The following is a 19,124-nucleotide window of genomic DNA, read 5'->3' on the forward strand; positions in this document are numbered from 1 at the left end:
AGACCTATTTATGTACGAAAAATATAATAACGTATATATTCTAGATTAAATACAATAAATAATAAAGGCCATACTTTATTTTTATACGCACTGTGAAAGTAAGGAGAAAATTCTTTTGAAAGGAAAATTTTTTCTATTTGTTGGGCACTCCATTTCGTAAACCTTACCCGCAACATCGCATGCTGAGTATTCATAAATTGAGTTTGTAAGCTATATTCTAGGAGTGAGAACCTTGGCAAGGGCCACATTAGCATACTTATTTATGCAACCATTTCGTCCGTTACTCTATTTCGAGCACGTTGAGCGGGCGGACATACATTAACCTTGAATCAGCGCTCCTTACACGAGTAACATTGTAGGTGTGAAAGAGATCCAACAAAGAGAACCAGCATTAGTAAACCGAGAGCGGGCAAGTGAGATAGCCGGGCGTAAGAGATGTTCGAGAGTAGACTTGTGTGATGCAAATTAACAAACGTGAGTAGAATGTTGAGTGCAGGCAAGGTCACACGGCGTCCTTCGTGGACTGCAATATTTAAACATGAAGTGGGCATAACTATTTTGTAGTAACACTTTCCTGTTGGCGTGATATTATGTCGCTATGTGAATATCCATGCATTGAATTTAGGAATTAGGATAATTCAATACATTCGAAAACATATTAAACTATTATTAGTTACAACATGTAATGGGAAATATGTTTAAATGAATAAGATATTTTACATATTTTTTTTCTTTTCTTAATGTATAGCCAATATAATGTCTCCTTATGTTATGAAATCATTGGTTTATTTATAAAATTACATCGAACAATTCGTAATAAATTCTTAGAATATGCACTTATGTTTAAATGAATAAGATATTTTACATATTTTTTTTCTTTTCTTAATGTATAGCCAATATAATGTCTCCTTAAAAACGCACTACACAATAATTTACTAATATGTACTGAACAAATGCTATTTAATTTGAAATATTGGAAACACATAAAATAAAAAGTCACTGTTTTATCAGGGGTTATCTACGAATATTTTAATATTGGGGTCTAATGCATTTAATATTGCGATTGTATTTGTCGCACATCAAAGGCAAAAAGCCCTGTTCTGTATCATTTCCAATAACATTTTATACCAATATTTTAAAGTAAACTATAGTAGTAGTAGATATTGTTGGTTGCAAATAAAAATATACCAGTGCGATAGTCATTATTCTTGATATATCTAAATTTAGAATATTAGAGGTATTCGGTCTGAACAGTTTTTTTTCCTATTAAAACTCTTTTAATTATTTGTTAAAACTTTAAGACAACATGTGTACGCCAAGCTGTGTAGCTAATAACTACATTGTAACTAATCTGGAGGGTTCTAAGTTGATAATATAATTATTCCAGGATGGATTTATGTAATTATATTAATATATCACCCATTGTTTATCACAGTTTTATTGAAATATCAGTCTCGATATTTTTTTACTTAAACATGTACAGTGGATATGGCTAACAATTTAGTAGAACCCTAAGATGAACAGGTTATAGTAATACCACGGAGCATAAAACAGTAACAACATCAATAACAATTGTATAAAAAATATTTTATTGTGTGGTAATAGCAGACCGTGTTATTTGAAGAAAGTAGGCAGCTTTCGTTAGCGACTAACTAATAATCTTTTAAAATCTAAGTTGAAACGCAAACATCCGTTTCGAATCCAGTACATTCGATTACAACAATTAACATCTACAGCACTCATTTCTAAGCAAAAAATTCGTGTTACGAAATGGCTTATGGATATTCTAGTTTAATCAATAACAAAAACACTAGTAACTGTATTTGAATCAAAAGCAATTGGAGTGGACTACGAAAGAAATACATCCCACTCTAAAATGCTGTCACATTCCTCTTGCATAAAACCCTTTTTGTATTAAGTTTCTTTACTCCTCATTTGTTGAAAGAACAATAAGATATGATTCATTTTACACGTATTATTTGAGGTAATCGGTTATATTACATATCAAATATAATTTTAATTTATTATGCTTCACAATGTATTATTTGAGGTAATCGGTTATATTTTATATCAAATGTAATTTTAATTTATTATGCTTCTTTCAATACCAAATAAAACATGATAAAGAATGAAATTAATGTATTTAGAATTATCAGCACAAACAAATAACATAAACCCATAATTACTACATTTTGCATTGAAATATAAACAGTGTTGCAGTTATACCTTGTTTCATGGGAAAATGCTCTAATAGTTTTGTATTATTTGATGTTATATGTCAATCATGGCCTATGATGACCTCGTCTTTGAAAGAACCAGCTCAGAGAAACGTAATCGGGCGCGGAAATGTGAGTGTCTCTAATGATGAATGTGTTGACCGTTGGAATGCTGGTGACAACACACTACTTAGGTCCCTTATCACTGCCGGATGTCCCGAGTTATCACGCTAACAGTAGTGAAACATAAAGACGGAATGACGTAATGAGTTAGGAGTTTTCTTTAATGACTCGTAGTCGTTATAGAAGTTTTTAGAATCACTACAAAAGCACTCTTAACCTTTGATATATTGATGACATCGTATCTTCATATAAAATTTGAAATTCTTAAATTCTTAAGAGTCAACATATCTACATAATTATGGACATTTACGGTATTCTTCATTATAATGTATATGTACAATCAGTCATTTTCACATTCTTAGGCGTATTTTAATAATCACCCGAATATGAAAACAGTAAAGTTATGCCTGATTAAAATAAATCAATATCATAAGTATGTAGAATAAAGTTTAAAAAATAAATTGATTAAAACCTGTAATTTGAGATATATTTTTTATTTTTCTTATTTTATACAACTTAAACAAAGCTAAACTTCGTCGTCCGATGTCCAGCTCGGTTGGCTGGCTTACTTGCCAAACACTCATACTTTATTCCGAGTCTTGCCTTAAAAAACTAGGCCTAGGGAGAAATGAAACTTTAGTGTTAAAATAATATTAAAATTATAGAATGTGAGTTAACAGGAGCCCATAGTGTTAATGAAACAAAAGCAGCCTCACATCACAGGAGCAAATGAGGAAATGTGGACTGGCTGACAACAGTTACAATTGGGGCGTGGTTACTGGCTGGCTAGGCAGTGATTGGTTGTAAACAGTAACAGTTGATGTATGCAGTCGTTCTTCGCAGCCCCAAGGTTAGGTGCAAGGTCTCCTGTGTTGACAGTATTCATGATTATTTTTCGGTATAAATAATGTTTTAAAGTGGTATTTTTACGAATTACCCACCCTAGCTAACCGTTGTTTCTAGATTCCACAACTTTATTAGAAGTACAAATTTATATTATATAGTTAATGAAAACTATTGCAATTTTTAATAAATTAAAATCTTGTTTAAAACACCTCTTGATTCAAATACAATCTTATTCCATTGAATAAAGTATGATAATTTGCTGGCATGTTCCAATTAACTATACCGGAAGAGGTTTGAAGCGGAACTGAATGTTATAAGGATGAATAATTTGAGGCGTAATTGATGGGACGTATTATATAACAAATATTTACGTCTGATAAGACAATTGTATAATGTTATTGCAAACAATAAAACATTCTAATTCTGTACTTTTAGTTTAAACAGGTTTATTTTATAAACAATCAGCATTCAAGACTTTATCCGGTAGGTTGTAAGATCAATAATTGAGAACGAAAATTTGAGAGAAACACCTTGTAAAACAATGTCCATATCTGTTTTATTAAAAATAGAGCCTGTACATAGAGCTACAATGCACAAATACACACAAATATTGAAATTTCTATAAAATCTATTAGTTCACCAGTATATTAATAACAGTTTTTCTTACAAATTTTACCTCTTCGTTTTTGTTGTAACATATTAGCGACTTTAATTTTTTCCCAGTGTTATTATCCCACTCTGTTATGATAAATGCGTAAAATATCTCGTTTATGCTTCACATATATTCATAACATATTAGCTTGAATTTAGAATTAAAATATTTTTCAATCCAATTCTGTCAGTAGGTGTAAATTGTTAAATACATTGTATATAGCAATCAGCACTAAAGGTTTGTAATTAATTTAGATTTGTATGTCCAAGACAATCCCGAAAACAAACATAATCTGAATAATTTAAAAGATGCATTTTGAGTGTATTATATGTACAATATTACTTAGGTGTTAAAGGTAATGTATTACTATTTTAGTTTAACTATTTTACAATAATTTTCAATTTGCGGATGATCATTATTGCATATATAAGTTTAGGTATAAATGCGATTTAACTATTTCGTGCTACAAGAAACGTTTCATGTAATGACTTAGTTATTATAACATCATCAAACATTTATATACATAATTTTAATTCATAAGCTATAAAATAAGACTTTGGAATTGTGGAAACGAGCATTTTTTTTTAAGTCAAATATTTATATCTGGTACGAGAAAGAACACATTTTACGATAACATGCCACTGCTGACAGTCTGGGAGGAAATGATGGTAGCATGGAGATAACGCGCTACGAGAGGGGGGTTGGGAGACACCCACATTTCGTAGCAATACATTATTTACTCGACATACACCTTCACTTCACTGTTTTTCTCACGATTTCAACTCTTTTGTACTTAAAGAAAATCTGAATATGTAAACGGTTATTTTAGGAAGTGTAAGGTTTTACGTACTTGCTAAAGTATATAACAAAGGATTTCCTACAGAGCGTTTAGTGGTCTTGGTTGAGCGTTATCAAAGCCTATCATAATTTCTCTTACGTCTATTTGATCGAATTATACCTCGTAATGAAAAGATTGAGAAGAAGGTTTGCACGAATCTTCAATTCCATATAGGCAACATCGAGTTTGACTTAGACTCAAGTCCTTCCATACTGTTTAGCTGACTGTTAAGTAAGCCAATAAATAACTTAGGGTGATACCTCGAGAATGACTTGAACGTAACGACAAAAATTACTTATACATTTGTAATTATGCATTTTACTTCATTTATGGGCCTAGCAAAATTCCTTACCTGTCGAACTCTATTTATTTCTGTATTTATTTTTCCCCTGAGGATATATCGAAAATTAATTGAGTTATGTTGCTTGTATTTTCTTGTTGATGGTGTATATGTATCCGTGTAGTTTAGCATTATTGCTCTCTAAACTGTGATTACCATGTAAATATATCTCTTGTTTGTCTTTGGCCTAAAAAGACTTGGATATCTTCTCAGAATGTTTGTCTTTCTTGACTGAAGGATATAACATGAACAAGAGGTTTTTAGTTTTGCAAGCTTATTCAGCGATGGCTTGTACGTGACACGTTTTTTGTGTCTTCTATCTTGTTTAGTTAAAAATAATATATTTTAAAACCAGTCTAACATGCGAGTGTTAAGTTTAGCTCCCTTTCACCTTCCTCTTACGTGCGGCATCTAAAACCTGGTGCTGTTGCAGACTTGACTTCTAGAACTTCTAGACTTCTGAAGTCATTTTCGTCTGACGGGATCCAAAAACTCGGTCGGCGACTATAGCTGCGTTATTTGTAGAATACTCGGTTGCTCCACCGTGCTTTGGTATCTTCATCGTAGTGCATTCAATTGTGCAACTGATGAGACAATTAGAAGTGATATCTATTAATCTAGATAGCACTACTTTTTCTTGTCTGGATTTAATTATTATCCTTATAAAATGATTTAGTAGAATTCCCGATTTTTCTATTTAAGTATTTAAACGTTACTCTCTAACAAACTATTCCATATTGTAATCTCGAATTAACAAAGTTATAATATAATGTTTGAATATTTATTGATCACAAAAAAATGTCTTACGAAATCAAATTTCTCAGTTCTTTATTTTTAATTATATCTGCAGGTTCGTAATATGCTTTTCACAAATTAGTTTTTGTCTACAATGACTCCAAGATATTTGATATCATCTACCTTTCCTAATTTTTTGCAATTACATTTGACATAATTGCATTACAAATCAGTAAATTTAAATCGGCTTTAAAATCAAAATCTCTCAAATTAAAATTGACATAATTTACTTTTATTTACATTACACCGGTGTTTAAATATAATTAATTCGTCTTAAATCAGATACCTTGTCATATTCCTGATCACAGAAATGTCATCAGCGAAAGCAATAAGTCTAACATTGAATTTAAATTCCAATAAATATGTAATAATTATTAAGAAAGGAGTAGCAGCGATGACATAGCCCTGAGGCACCCTCGCCTCGCTGCGAGCGACTTGTTAGAAAACACGAAACCCAGGGACACACATCGCACTCCCGCCGCTTCCAATGTCGCCAGTAAATCTCAACAAATTAAAATGCTTTAAAAACTACCAAAAGGGTTGTTTCCTTCTCACCTACATTACACTAGAATAAATATTATCTGTCACTTTAATAAGAACCTCTTTCGTAGATTTATCTCTAAAACCAAATTGATTCTTACTAAAAGAATTTTTACTATGTAAATAACTAATCAACCTCTTTTTCATTAATTTCTTAAAAGTAAAAAAATATTGATAAAAAGTCAATAGGCATTATATTATCTAACTTAAAGGGTGAGTTCTTTTTATTGACAGAGACAAAATACTTAAATTGAATAATTCCGGGAATAGTCACAAATAAAAACTCATATTTATTATTGTAGCCAAAACAGGTTATATTATATGACCAATGTTTTAACCAGATGTGACATGATCAAATCCTGGTGATTTTTTATTTTTTTATCCTCTTTGAACTTCTAAAAGCTCATTTTTATCCGTCGGAAATACCAAACATGGCTAGCTTGTTAATCTATAAACTTTGCTCATTTAAGCCATTTGATTGTTGATCATATTTTGAGGTTCACCAGGTATTATTGTGTCAGCTACTATAAGATGAAAAAAAACTTCTCAACTAGTTCTAGTCTAACTTCAGATATGGTCGAAATTGTGCCAGTCAACGAATTAACAATTTTATTGATGAGATAGACTGGTTGAATATGGCGAAAGTTTTAAGAGAATATTTCGCTTGAATATGTCCTGAAACAGCAAGACAAGGTAGAGCGCAGACGATGGGATTTGCTTAAACAAACATGAATTACCTCAGAGTTGCTAAGGGGAACTTCCGTGCTTATGTTGGGGTTTTGACATTGCTTTCTTTGTTCAATGCCAGTTATACTCGTTCATGTATGTGAGAATAAATTGGAATAAACAATGGCAAATGCCCAAAAAAATCCCGTTTCCTTCATAATGCTTCTATGGTCAAAAACAAACTTCATGCAATGAAATTGGAATGAAGTGATGACATTGTAAATTTTAAAATTATTATAATACACTTAGGATATAATATTGAACATATCGGAAATAAACGCTCCAGTTCCAGTTGATAACGCTATCTTAATTCGAATGAAACCAGTTGTGTAGAACCTACTAATATGCAGTGATGGGATTTACTCTAAATGACCACAATAGAACAGTGCGGTACTACAGTAATTTAATATTTTTAAATATATAGGGCTAATTTTGGTATACTTCCATAATATTCGGCTTGAGTACTGTAGTATGAATTAGTATAAAATAACTTCATTTTTACGTTAAAATATATGTAAAAAATTATAACCAACTTAATGTTTTCTAGTAGTACCAATATATCAACGTTCATTAAACAGGCTCCCAGATTTTTTTATTGGTAGGAAGTTGAAAACACACCAGGAAGCATCATATTATATCTTAAAATATGACCAAAACAACTAGTTTAGAGTGTAATGCATATGTTTGACTCAGGCTAAAAAAATACTTTAAACAGAGTACTATATCTACTATTAAATTGTTCTCAGTGAATTATTCTTGGATATCCGCAGACTGCGTCGTCATTCCGGAAATGATTGCTTTGTTATTAAGCAAGGTAGGGAAACTTCGTGACAGCATTGCTGTAATTTATGAGGCCTTCAGTTCTCAAACTCGAATATAAAACAAGTGATAAATCTCGGGAAGTAAAACTATTCCCGTGAATCAGGATAATTCTGCAGTGACATACACTCTCCCAACCAGCTAATATCATGTTTGTTTAAGTTGCCAAGATAGAAGGTATAACCGTAAAGAAAATTATGCATTATTTAACCCGGGCCTTAAATTATTAAGATAAGACTTTAAAAAGGCCAACTATTTGATTTAGGTTAGCAGAACTGAACAAAGACTAGCTTTAATACCAATATTTTTCTCTTAATCCACTTCGATCTTGGTGCAACGCCAGTTCAGGTCCTCAGGGCAGAGATAAGCTCTAGCTTTACGAGTTTGCTATTTTACCCTTGAAAGTTAACTTTGGAGTATTTAAAGCGTCCTGGTGTAACTTCCCTTATTGCATGCAAAATAGCTCCTAAGGTACTATGATCATTTCGATTTTGTACTGTTTATTAATATGGTATCTAGAATCGTTTTCTTTATAAAAAGCAGAAACGTAGAATAACAGCAACATGATTTAAAACAATGTATTTATAGTGTGATATAATTAGTTATCTCCTCAGCGTAAAACTGTACTAAATATTTGGTAAATGTTAAAAAGCTCAGGTAGTAGGGACAACAGTTTCGAATACCAATATATTTATGTGTTAAAGTTAATATTTCTTACTATAAGTAGCAAAATAAGAATAGAATATATTCATATGAACATGGTAGTAATTATTATAGAAATAGTCGTATATTATGAGTTGTTTATCAATTTAAAACAATTAAAATGTATTTCAATGATATAATCAAAGACAAATTAATAAATACGACTCAGAACCTGTTAATATAATAGTATAGAATCTACACCAAGATCTAAACAAATGTTTATCACATTCTCTCTCATTATACAAATTAAACACATTTCTCACATTGTGTACTAGTGAAAAATTTTCTCAACTGTCAGTAAAATTCGATATGGAAATAATTTAATTTTTTTTTCATTTAACCAAAGTATATTTACAATTTTTTAAATCAAAATTTTTAATATTATTCAAATTCTATTACAAATGTTTTAATTTTTTACAATCTTAATACATTTCACCAGAATTTCCTTAAAAATTATAAGCTACATAAAACATCAAACGTGAAACAAAATTTCTTACCTTTAAATCCTTTATTGTTGTGATTTTTTTCCTAATTCGTCAGAAGCACATCACGTATCTGCAAAAAAAAAAACAATTTCATATAATTATTCATAATGCTTATGTATTTCTGTTCCAAATGCTATGACGGTAGATATATTAATAAAACACTGTTAGTAAATTAGTTTTTGAATTTACACCCACTGGAAAGCTTAAAGTTTGAATTCCGAAACGTATGGAAGTACGCATGCTGGGTGCGGGTACCGGTATGCGATAATACTGTGCTTGCCCTAACCATCAACAATGACAAGGGTCATTCATTATCACCGTTATAATTGTGTCCCGTTAGTGCAATGACGGTCACACAATGGGAGCCTTAGTGTGACCCACAGCCGCAAGGTACCGCAACAATCAACCTTTGTCTTAGTCGAATAGTGGAACATCGGCAAAACATCCAAAGATAATGACATTCACCGTCCGCAACAGCACAATACTGATCCTTATTTGTGCGTTTTCATATCACTGTTTGCAGAACACATTAGTCAGTGAAAAAGTATGTAGTTTTCTAGTAAGTATTATTGTTGTTATTTCCTAACTTGTACCACGTCTATTTTCTTGACAGCTCACAAAGTTAAATGAATGTTTGAAATGTGGCATTGCAGAACATTATTGACATTATATTGGATGTAAAAAAAGAAACAATAGACACTTACAAGATTTGAAAAGCACAGTTAAAACTATAAAATAAATAAAACAATTAAAGTTAATTCTTCAATTCACGGGCATGCCAAAAGACGAAGTAAATATAGACAAGTTCAATGGAAAGTAAAGTATAGGAAGAAGAACCAAATTTCGGATGGACAACTATTTAGGGTAGCGGTGAAAATAATAAACTGCTCAGGACTGTTTTCGATAAATCGGATTGGCACTTCAAGAAGAAGAACAGCACCTCTAGACTGGGCCTTTTCAAAATTTACTGTTACTTTATTTGATCTAACCTAATATCAAACCTTGTATATATATATATATATATATATATATATATATATATATACATACATATATACATAGACATACTGTCCTGTCATAGAATATAATCTCCTTGTATTTTAATGACATATGTTTTTATTTAATAGAAAATTGTTTATATTATTATTATTGTAACTACTTTTTTAGTCAGTTTGAGGGTGATCGTAAATCGGCAAAAGTCATTAATTAAATACTCTAATTAACATTCAATAACTCAAAAACCATACGTTTTAATTGCAACACACACATGAAGATGATTACTTAGGTCATATAATAATAGGAAACCACAACATATCATCCTAAAGTAGCCTAAATAATTATCAAAACCTTTCATATTTATATTTATGGTAAATTCAAATAGGTATTTCAAATCAGAAATTAATAGGGGGCAAGAGAAAATTGGTATTTACACTATTTCTAGAAATTTCAAAGCATTCAAGTATGTTCTTCTTCTTTACGCTGTTGATTATTTTTAAATAACGTAACGAAATATAAATGTAGATGATATCTAATAATGCTGTTTGCATGATACGTGTGACATACATTATTCGTGGACTAGGATAATATAATTTAAAATGCAATGCACCAGTGATACACAAGTTACAATCGCCTTTATTTAGTTGTTAATTTCTAAAAAAAAACGCTACTATAAGCGAGATTAGATAATGCTTTACATTAAGAGAACTATAGTTCTTTAATATTCATAAAATTAATTATCTTTCAAGTTTTAACGCATTACAATATAATCTCTAAAGTAAAATGGGACTTAGAAACTAGTGTCAGAAACGTGACCTGAGGTGGCCAACTTCTGAGTCCCATTCCACGGTCGAGTGGAGGTTGTGTTGGCAAAACTGTAAGCAGCTTAAGTCTTATCATCCGGGAGTTTGTTGTTATCGTTCTATCGTGGTGTTGTGAATATTACTTCCAGTTTTGTACTTAACTGAAAATTTAAAGTAAATAGTAATGTGTAAAACTTTTACTTTATATCCGGATTACGACAGGAGTGTTACAATATTAATCTGTATATTTTTTATCATAAACTGCTTTATAACTTGGCTAAGATATCCTTGTACAGATACGAACTTCAGTTTAGCTTATAACAACAAGGATAACTATCACTATCAAGGTGCTGACATTGATTATTCACAATCTTATATTTATTGTTTGGCCTTTGATATATATGTACACCACAACTAAGATGTGTGCAACAGGTTATCTATGTGAAACTAGAAAGATACGAATTTGCAAAAGATAGGAGTTCGCTATACCACGTTTCGTATACTAGGCCTCGCTGATGTTGAAAACTCTCACATTCATAAATAATTTAACTGTAGTAGGCTACATTTGTTACTATATTGTATTTTAAAATATCATATTATTTCATTCAGTACTAACACAATTTTAATTACTCTCCTATGTTTTCGTTACCATTATGGTTACCCATATTACCAAAATATAATATTTTCTAATTTTCAGGCAAATCGCATGGAGCATATACCAACATCGATCTCAATGTTGGCTTTATAAAATAAGCTCCGTGAAAAATATGAAGACTACAAGTCAGTTTGCTCTGATAATATAGTGCGGATAGGCAGTAAGACAGAAATTAAATGTTTCCAGCCCCTCATGTGATAATCCTTATTAACGTTCTGGCAATGAATGTATCGGGTAACAAGGTACAATTCAGTAGCCTATAATGGATGTGATGTACATTCATTATGCTCTGTGATTATTATCTTGATATTTTAAGTACGCTATATCATGTTCCTTACAACATTAATATTATCAGGAAAGTGTACGTACCAGAAAATTCATTTGTTAATAGTTACTAAACCCGTCTATTAAAATAAATCAGAATACTTGACATACATATACATATTCGATTATTAAGGGAAACTTTTAATGGTCATGTAACAGGTTCAAGAATAAAATAAATATAAAAGTTAATATGTGATATATGCCATTTAGTAATGTAGTAGTAGTTAAGTTAGTTTTTTGTATATAAAATGGGTAAAAAGTGCACGTATTCTTATTTGATTTGTGTGCTTGTTTATATAAATCTTTGTAAAGAAACTGCAAGAAAACTCCGTATTGATCTGTTCTGTTTCCAATGAATGAATGCGTAGTTCAAGAGGAGAAGGTACAATGGGTGGAAGTAGATGCTTTGTAATAAAAATATATTTTGTACACAAATCTAATATATGTTTCATTTATCTGGATAGTATATTCAAACGCTATTAAGGTACGAAAAGAAGATACCAATTAGAAGTAGTAATTTTTAGACCAAATTAATCTTTTCGGACCTGCAAACAATACCATAGTGCCGGAAATACCTTAGTCCAGTATAAAATATTACTTTACATGTAAATAAACGGTTTTTTACTGTAACCCTTTTTGCTGTAAATATAAACCTCTCAGCAATGAACGGTGAAATAGTACGAGCTTTAAACATGTCTATATCCGATTCAAAACTATTGTAGGACTCCATTAGATTACATCAAAAATGTTTTAGTTACGACTAACGAGAATTTTATTTCTCCATGTTGATCTAAAATACTTTTATAGTTTTAGGATTTGTGGTAGCTAATGATTAAAATATTATCGATTGTCGCAAAGAACATTGTTACATCATATAGTTGCTTCTAAAAACTGTTCCCATTTCTCACTTCAGTGGCACGAAACTTAAACATTTACTTAAATTTTAATTATTTAAACATAGCTCTTTGGAATATCTTTCAGTGAAAATTAATCGGTTTTTAAGTATTTATAATGACATTATCAATAAGAATCTTAGGGCGTACTCAATATTCAATAGCAAAGCTGCGGGTACGTGATAGTTACCCGCATAATAAATACAAAACACAAATATTTAACAAAACATTGAAAAGATGGATTTCTCTTCAAAATAAAACTTGCAAAAACGATTTGCGGCAACATGTCAAAATAAAAGCAGTTTAACCATTATTTACGTTTATATAACAGAGATTTAACATAAATTATTTGTTCACAGTTGTATTCAAGATAACGGTAAATAACTACTTAAAGCCAACTATTGATTGGATTGTTGTTGGGGGGGGGGGGGGTGATTGGTACGCTGAACAGCTGCTCCTACTACATTAGACAACTGAGCGGATAGGAGGGTACTAAAGTAAAAAAAAAATTAATCTAGAAATTAAGTAATCATGAATGGAATTTTATTATAACACAGCTTTCATTACGATTACTGATTGGTACATTAAAATATTTTTTTCGGGTATATACTATAAGGTGCTCTGAATAGATCAAAAGTGGCAACCTTCTTGGATTAAATGCCTTTATAAAACAAAACAAAACTGATCAGTATTTCCAATGCATATGATAAACTTTTATAAATTAGCCAGATAAAATATAATGGGTTGCGAATTTCTATTTACAGTTATACGTTACCAACAAGACTTAAAGCACGTAAATCTCTTATACTCCACTATTAATGTTAGTTGAGTGCCCGAATTTTCCTATTGCACTCCAACAAAAATGAACGACACTTTAAGAAATTTGCTAGTTTTTGAATTGCATTAACAAGAGATAAAACATGGTCTTCTAATATCACTGGACCCGATATAGCGAAAAGATGGACAGTTAGACGGACGAACCTCATTTTCACTTTTTGAATTGAATGAAAGTATATTTCCGCCTCGAGCTATTGGGTTTTAAAATATATAGTTCCTTTGAATATGTATCCAAACATAACAAATACAAATCGTACGCATGCACGTATGAACACGCTTATGTTGACAAATTCACTACTACGCAATCAATCGCATTACCATTACAAAGGGTCCACAGCCACAGGTTGTTTAGCCAAGCCAGGAATCGGTTCAATTCAATAGTACAATTTTGGTCATTTCTCACGTATTACGTCTCATGTTACTTATAATTTATAGTAAAAATATAAAAATTATGATACTCCATTAAAATAAACTGATCAGTTAGACCTGTATCCAAACAGTTTAATATATTCTATTAAAAGAATGAAACTGTTCTGGTTGTATTACGTTTCATTTAAAATTAAATTGTTTATTTGATCTCTGTATTATTACAGTATTTATTCTCACCTACTTCAATGCTTTTTTATTATTGAAAACTAATCGTTCATTCTAAATTCTATTGTACTTAATTCGAATATTTAATATTATTAATATAAATAGTTAGAATAATATTAATATAAATATTGCTGTAACAGTGTTTTTTTATATTTTTACAGTTTTCATGGACATGGCTTATAGGTTTTAACGTTCATTTAGTTTTTCTATTATTATAAAATATCTTTTACGGTATTTTCATTATTCTTCATGTTGTATTTAAGTATATGAACTGCTTGAAGTTCTATAACTTTCTATATTGCTATTATATATAATAATATTCTAGTGGAAAGAAACATTATTATATTAGCCATTTAAAATATTTGCTACTTAAAAATACATAATTATAACATATTGTGTTAAGAAAATAGGTATATGTACGTTGTGCGTTCAGAAATATCTTGCATGCAATTCAAATACTAAATGCTATTTGTGACGTAATGATGTGTTTTGGTTGTGGGTAGAGGGTTGGAACGGCACATAGCTTCGGGCGTTCCATCACAGACACGCTGAGATAGTAACTCAGTAAAATAAGGCAAAATAACGATGCAACTCGGAATGAAAGATAATAAGCTAAAAATTTGCATACGTCTTTATTTTGATGGTATAAAACTTACCTCAAAAGTCTCATATAATCACGTGTACGCGTCTTTAGATATTTAAGGTCAAATTTCACGAAAATCGGTTTTTTGCAAATATCTCGTTTCCCTTACGCTAAATCACTTTGAAGGTTGTTAGAGAAATTGTAGAAGGGAAAATTTTCTTCAACTTTTGTCTGAAGTAATTTTATGTTACGTTCAACCCTTTTGAGATACAGCGCAAAGAGTAGGGGACCGCTTACCTGTATATACGATTAATGCGAGGTCAGCCAGTAGAATACAATAAATAAATGAGTTATATTGTTAATTATTCACTTACTATTATTATTATTACTTAATACTATTACTATTGTTAGCATTATTATCATTATTATTAAATATTTATTATTTATTATACCGAGGACGAAACCACTACAACATATATCATCGATGGTGGTTTTCTATTGCATCGCGTTGTATGAAATAAAGATGATACTATCTCTGATATTTTGAATAAATACGTCAAATATTTACAAACACATTATGGGTCAAGTATCGTTGTTGTATTTGATGGTTACTCAGACTACACTAAGAACATTAAAGCAATGGAACAATTAAGAAGAACTGGTGGTGTTTCAAAATCTTACGAACTCCGCTTTGATGAAACAATGGAGGTGCCAATCAGCCAAGAAAAGTTTTTATCGAATTCATCTAAAAAAAAAAAAATTATAGACATGCTTATCAACAAATTAAAAAAAACTGTTAATATCACTAAAAACAAACCAGAGATGATGCTGATGTTCTCATTGTAGAAACAGCTATTGCAGAGTCTGAACTTAAAAAAAAAAAAAACTTCTGTCATTGTAGGCGAAGATATTTTTTTGCTAGTTATCTTGATAGGACGTGCTCAATCACATCAACAAGAATTTTTTTTTTTTCAAAAAAATGGGTAAGGGTAATGTGGAGACAAAACTGTATTCATCGAAAAGTTTTGATAAATACCCTCATTCTAAGAAACACATATTATTTTTACACGCATTTAGTGGATGTGATATGACTTGTCTGCGTTTATTGCTATACATATATAGAAAAGGTAAAATATCGTTTATTAAAAAATGTTCGAAAAACATCACGATTTAAATCAATCAGCTGAACTATTTAAACAAAAGAAATGCTCTGTACAAGAATTATTTGGAAATGGAGTACGTATTTTCTTAGCAACGTATAATACTCCGAAATCAGAAGGCGATATAGACTCTTTTCGATACACCCAGTTCATCAAATCAACAAGACTCAACAAACCAGTGCAGTTATCAAGTCTTCCCTCCTTCAAGTACAGCAGTGCGTCAGCATATATCCTTCGTGTCTATTATCAGACCAAAATTTTGGTTGGGAAATGATTGAGAACCCCAGGAATTCGGCTGGGTACTGCAAAATGAACTCCTGGAACCAATAACAACATTATTACCACCAGCACCAGAAGATCTGCTGAATACATATTTTGCAATTGCAAGAAAGGTTGTGGTTCTAATTGCGGATGCAGGAAATCAGGATGCACTTTAATCTGTGGGCAGTGTAATGGACAATCATGCCTCAACGCTTCATCAACTTCAGATGGTTTCAATGAAGAAAGTGAATATGCACCTGATATTCTTGAATCTTTCTATTCTGATAATTTAGTAAACGAGAATGATAATAATGAATCCGATATTGAACAGCCAGAGGAAGAAGAAGAAGACGACGATGAACAAGAAGAAAATTAAAACAAAAATATTAATCATTAATAATGAAAACAAATATTTTATATTTGTAATTTTAATAAATTGATTATTGGGATCAATAAATAATAATAATATATAATTAAACTTCATTTGAAATATTTCTTTTAATATTGTATGTTTGGTAAAAATAAAATAACTATTATTTAGAGAATATATAATTTATAATTTAATATCTATAAATATGGTATATTAAATAATAAATAATAATAACTATTTCATAATAATGATAATAATGCTAACAATAATAATAGTATTAAGTAATAATAATAATAGTAAGTGAATAATTAACAACATAACTCATTTATTTATTGTATTCTACTGGCTGACCTCGCATTTATCGTATATACATGTAAGCGGTCCCCTACTCTTTGGCGCTGTATCTCAAAAAGGGTTGAACGTACATAAAATTACTTCAGACAAAAAGTTGAAGAGACTTTTCTGTTCTACAATTTCTCTAAACCACCTTCAAAGTCGTTTAGCGTAAGGGAAACGAATATATTTTCAAAAAAAACTGATTTTCGTGAAATTTGACCTTAAATATCTAAAGACGCGTACACGTGATTATATGAGACTTTTCAGGTAAGTTTTATACCATCAAAATAATGACGTATGCAAATTTTTAGCTTATTATCTTTCATTCGAGGTTGCATCCTTATTTTACCGGACTATAGCTTTGTTGTAAAACATACGTGGGGATTTGTTAGATTATATTTCTGGTGTCTATGTAACTCAATATATACTATATTACTGGAAATTACTAAAAATTGCTTTTAAGTTAATAAGTTAATATAAAGAAATTATTGTTAAAAATTGGTAATTGATTTTTTAACAATAAAGTCAACTATGACTTAACACTCCATAAGTTTTATCCAGGGTACTAATGGTTCTCAAGCAATTACAATTTTGCGTAGCCATTTTTTTATTACTTAGTACTTAATAATCTATTTCCCTCTCCAACTTCATGGCTTTACTTTATTGGTTATTAAAGTTTCCATATAAATCAGAAAATTCTAGTAAATAAAGAACAAATTAGTGTTATAGTTTTGCTCGTAGTTCATTTACAATTATTTGTGATAACCTAGAATCTGTTGAGATCTATTCTTTTTTTTACTGCCGTTATAAACTGCATTGAATACTGAAATTTCATTAAATGATTGAGAACAATTCATTGTAATTTATAGAGGATGAAAACGCCCTTTTAACTTCGATCTAACTTCGAATTCTTCGATCTATTAGAAAACAACATCCTAGCATATAGAGACACTTGCTTCACAAAACTGTTTACATGCTTAATAATGGCAGCCCATAATCACGTATCATACAGAGAACCTGTATGTTTATAAGGAAATCCATAAAAGCAATAACGTCTTTCGTAACGGAGAATATTCGTCCCAATTCAATAGTCCCAAATGTATCAAGTAACTAAACAGTTTTAATTTACCCAAAAACTTATTGCTTATACCATTGTCATTAATTTGAATGAAAAATATGAAACACGAAGCAAAATTTACTTTATGGAACATGATTACAAAAGAAAATATAGTATTGTTTTGGTAATACAAATACTTCAATATTTCTAACTCTAATTGATATAAGAAACGAAATACATTGAATATCTTGCTTTGATGTAAGATAAGACATAAGATACATCGTGCTACTAATCACGAGACACTAAAATCCAATCTAGTTGTACTAATCTTACTTGTTGTAATACTTTTTTGATTCGACATTTCTAGGACACTTTTTCCTTAGAGTTCACGCCACGTTGCGCGTGTAGGAGGCCGGCTCGAGGCCAGCCTTGTATTGATTCTGTCCAAACGTACGCGCTACATTGCATGACTGACGTTAGCTCATGCGTGACGTTGCTGCCGAGCCGCCACTGCCGTGATTGTTCGCCGTCACGTCGCTCTGCGGCTTCTTAACCGCACTAAACCACCCTATTGTATGACCAAACGCTTACATTTTTTACCGAGTTAAAAAATCAGACAATAAAATTAATGTAACTTTTTTTACTTATTTTTAGTTCCTAGCCAAATAAATATATAAATGTAACATTACTTTACATGACTATAAGAATAATAAACATGAGAAATATAAATACTTTAATGAAGGTTGTCCAAATAAAATTACGTAGAAAATTGTTCAACACAATTCAAATCTTGAGAATTACATATCTCTAACACTTGATGTAACATATAGACTGGGAATGGCTCTTCATATCAAGAGTAAAATATTTCAAAGTTGTTTTTTTAAATACAAATTTAACCGAAAACCCTTTATAAAGTTATAGCAATCTTGAATGTCTTTACGCGCCAATTTCAAGCGACACAGATCAAAATTATTTTTTGTTTTATTATTCATTTGATCACTCAGCTAATTTTTAGACTGTATATACAGAAAATTTAAAAAATATTTTGTGTGTTTTAAACAATATAAACACTTTACAACAATATATTTATCTAAAAATGTTTTAATAATCTTCCCTTTTAGACTTAAACGAGGAGATATAATATATTACATTAGTTTATACAGTATAAAGAAT

At 30.6% G+C, this 19,124-nt stretch overlaps 1 protein-coding gene across 1 annotated transcript in view; it reads right to left on the reverse strand.

The window, feature by feature from the left end:
* The window catches only part of LOC124362810 (Ig-like and fibronectin type-III domain-containing protein 1), a 142,036-nt gene that overhangs the window by 86,756 nt on the left and 36,156 nt on the right, over positions 1–19,124 (reverse strand). The window contains 1 exon segment of the mRNA XM_046817637.1: positions 9,095–9,152. The gene's annotated coding sequence lies outside the window, so the exon portion shown is untranslated.

This window comes from Homalodisca vitripennis, chromosome 5 (genome assembly GCF_021130785.1).
Source record: "Homalodisca vitripennis isolate AUS2020 chromosome 5, UT_GWSS_2.1, whole genome shotgun sequence".
In the NCBI taxonomy this organism is placed as follows: Eukaryota; Metazoa; Arthropoda; class Insecta; order Hemiptera; family Cicadellidae; genus Homalodisca; species Homalodisca vitripennis.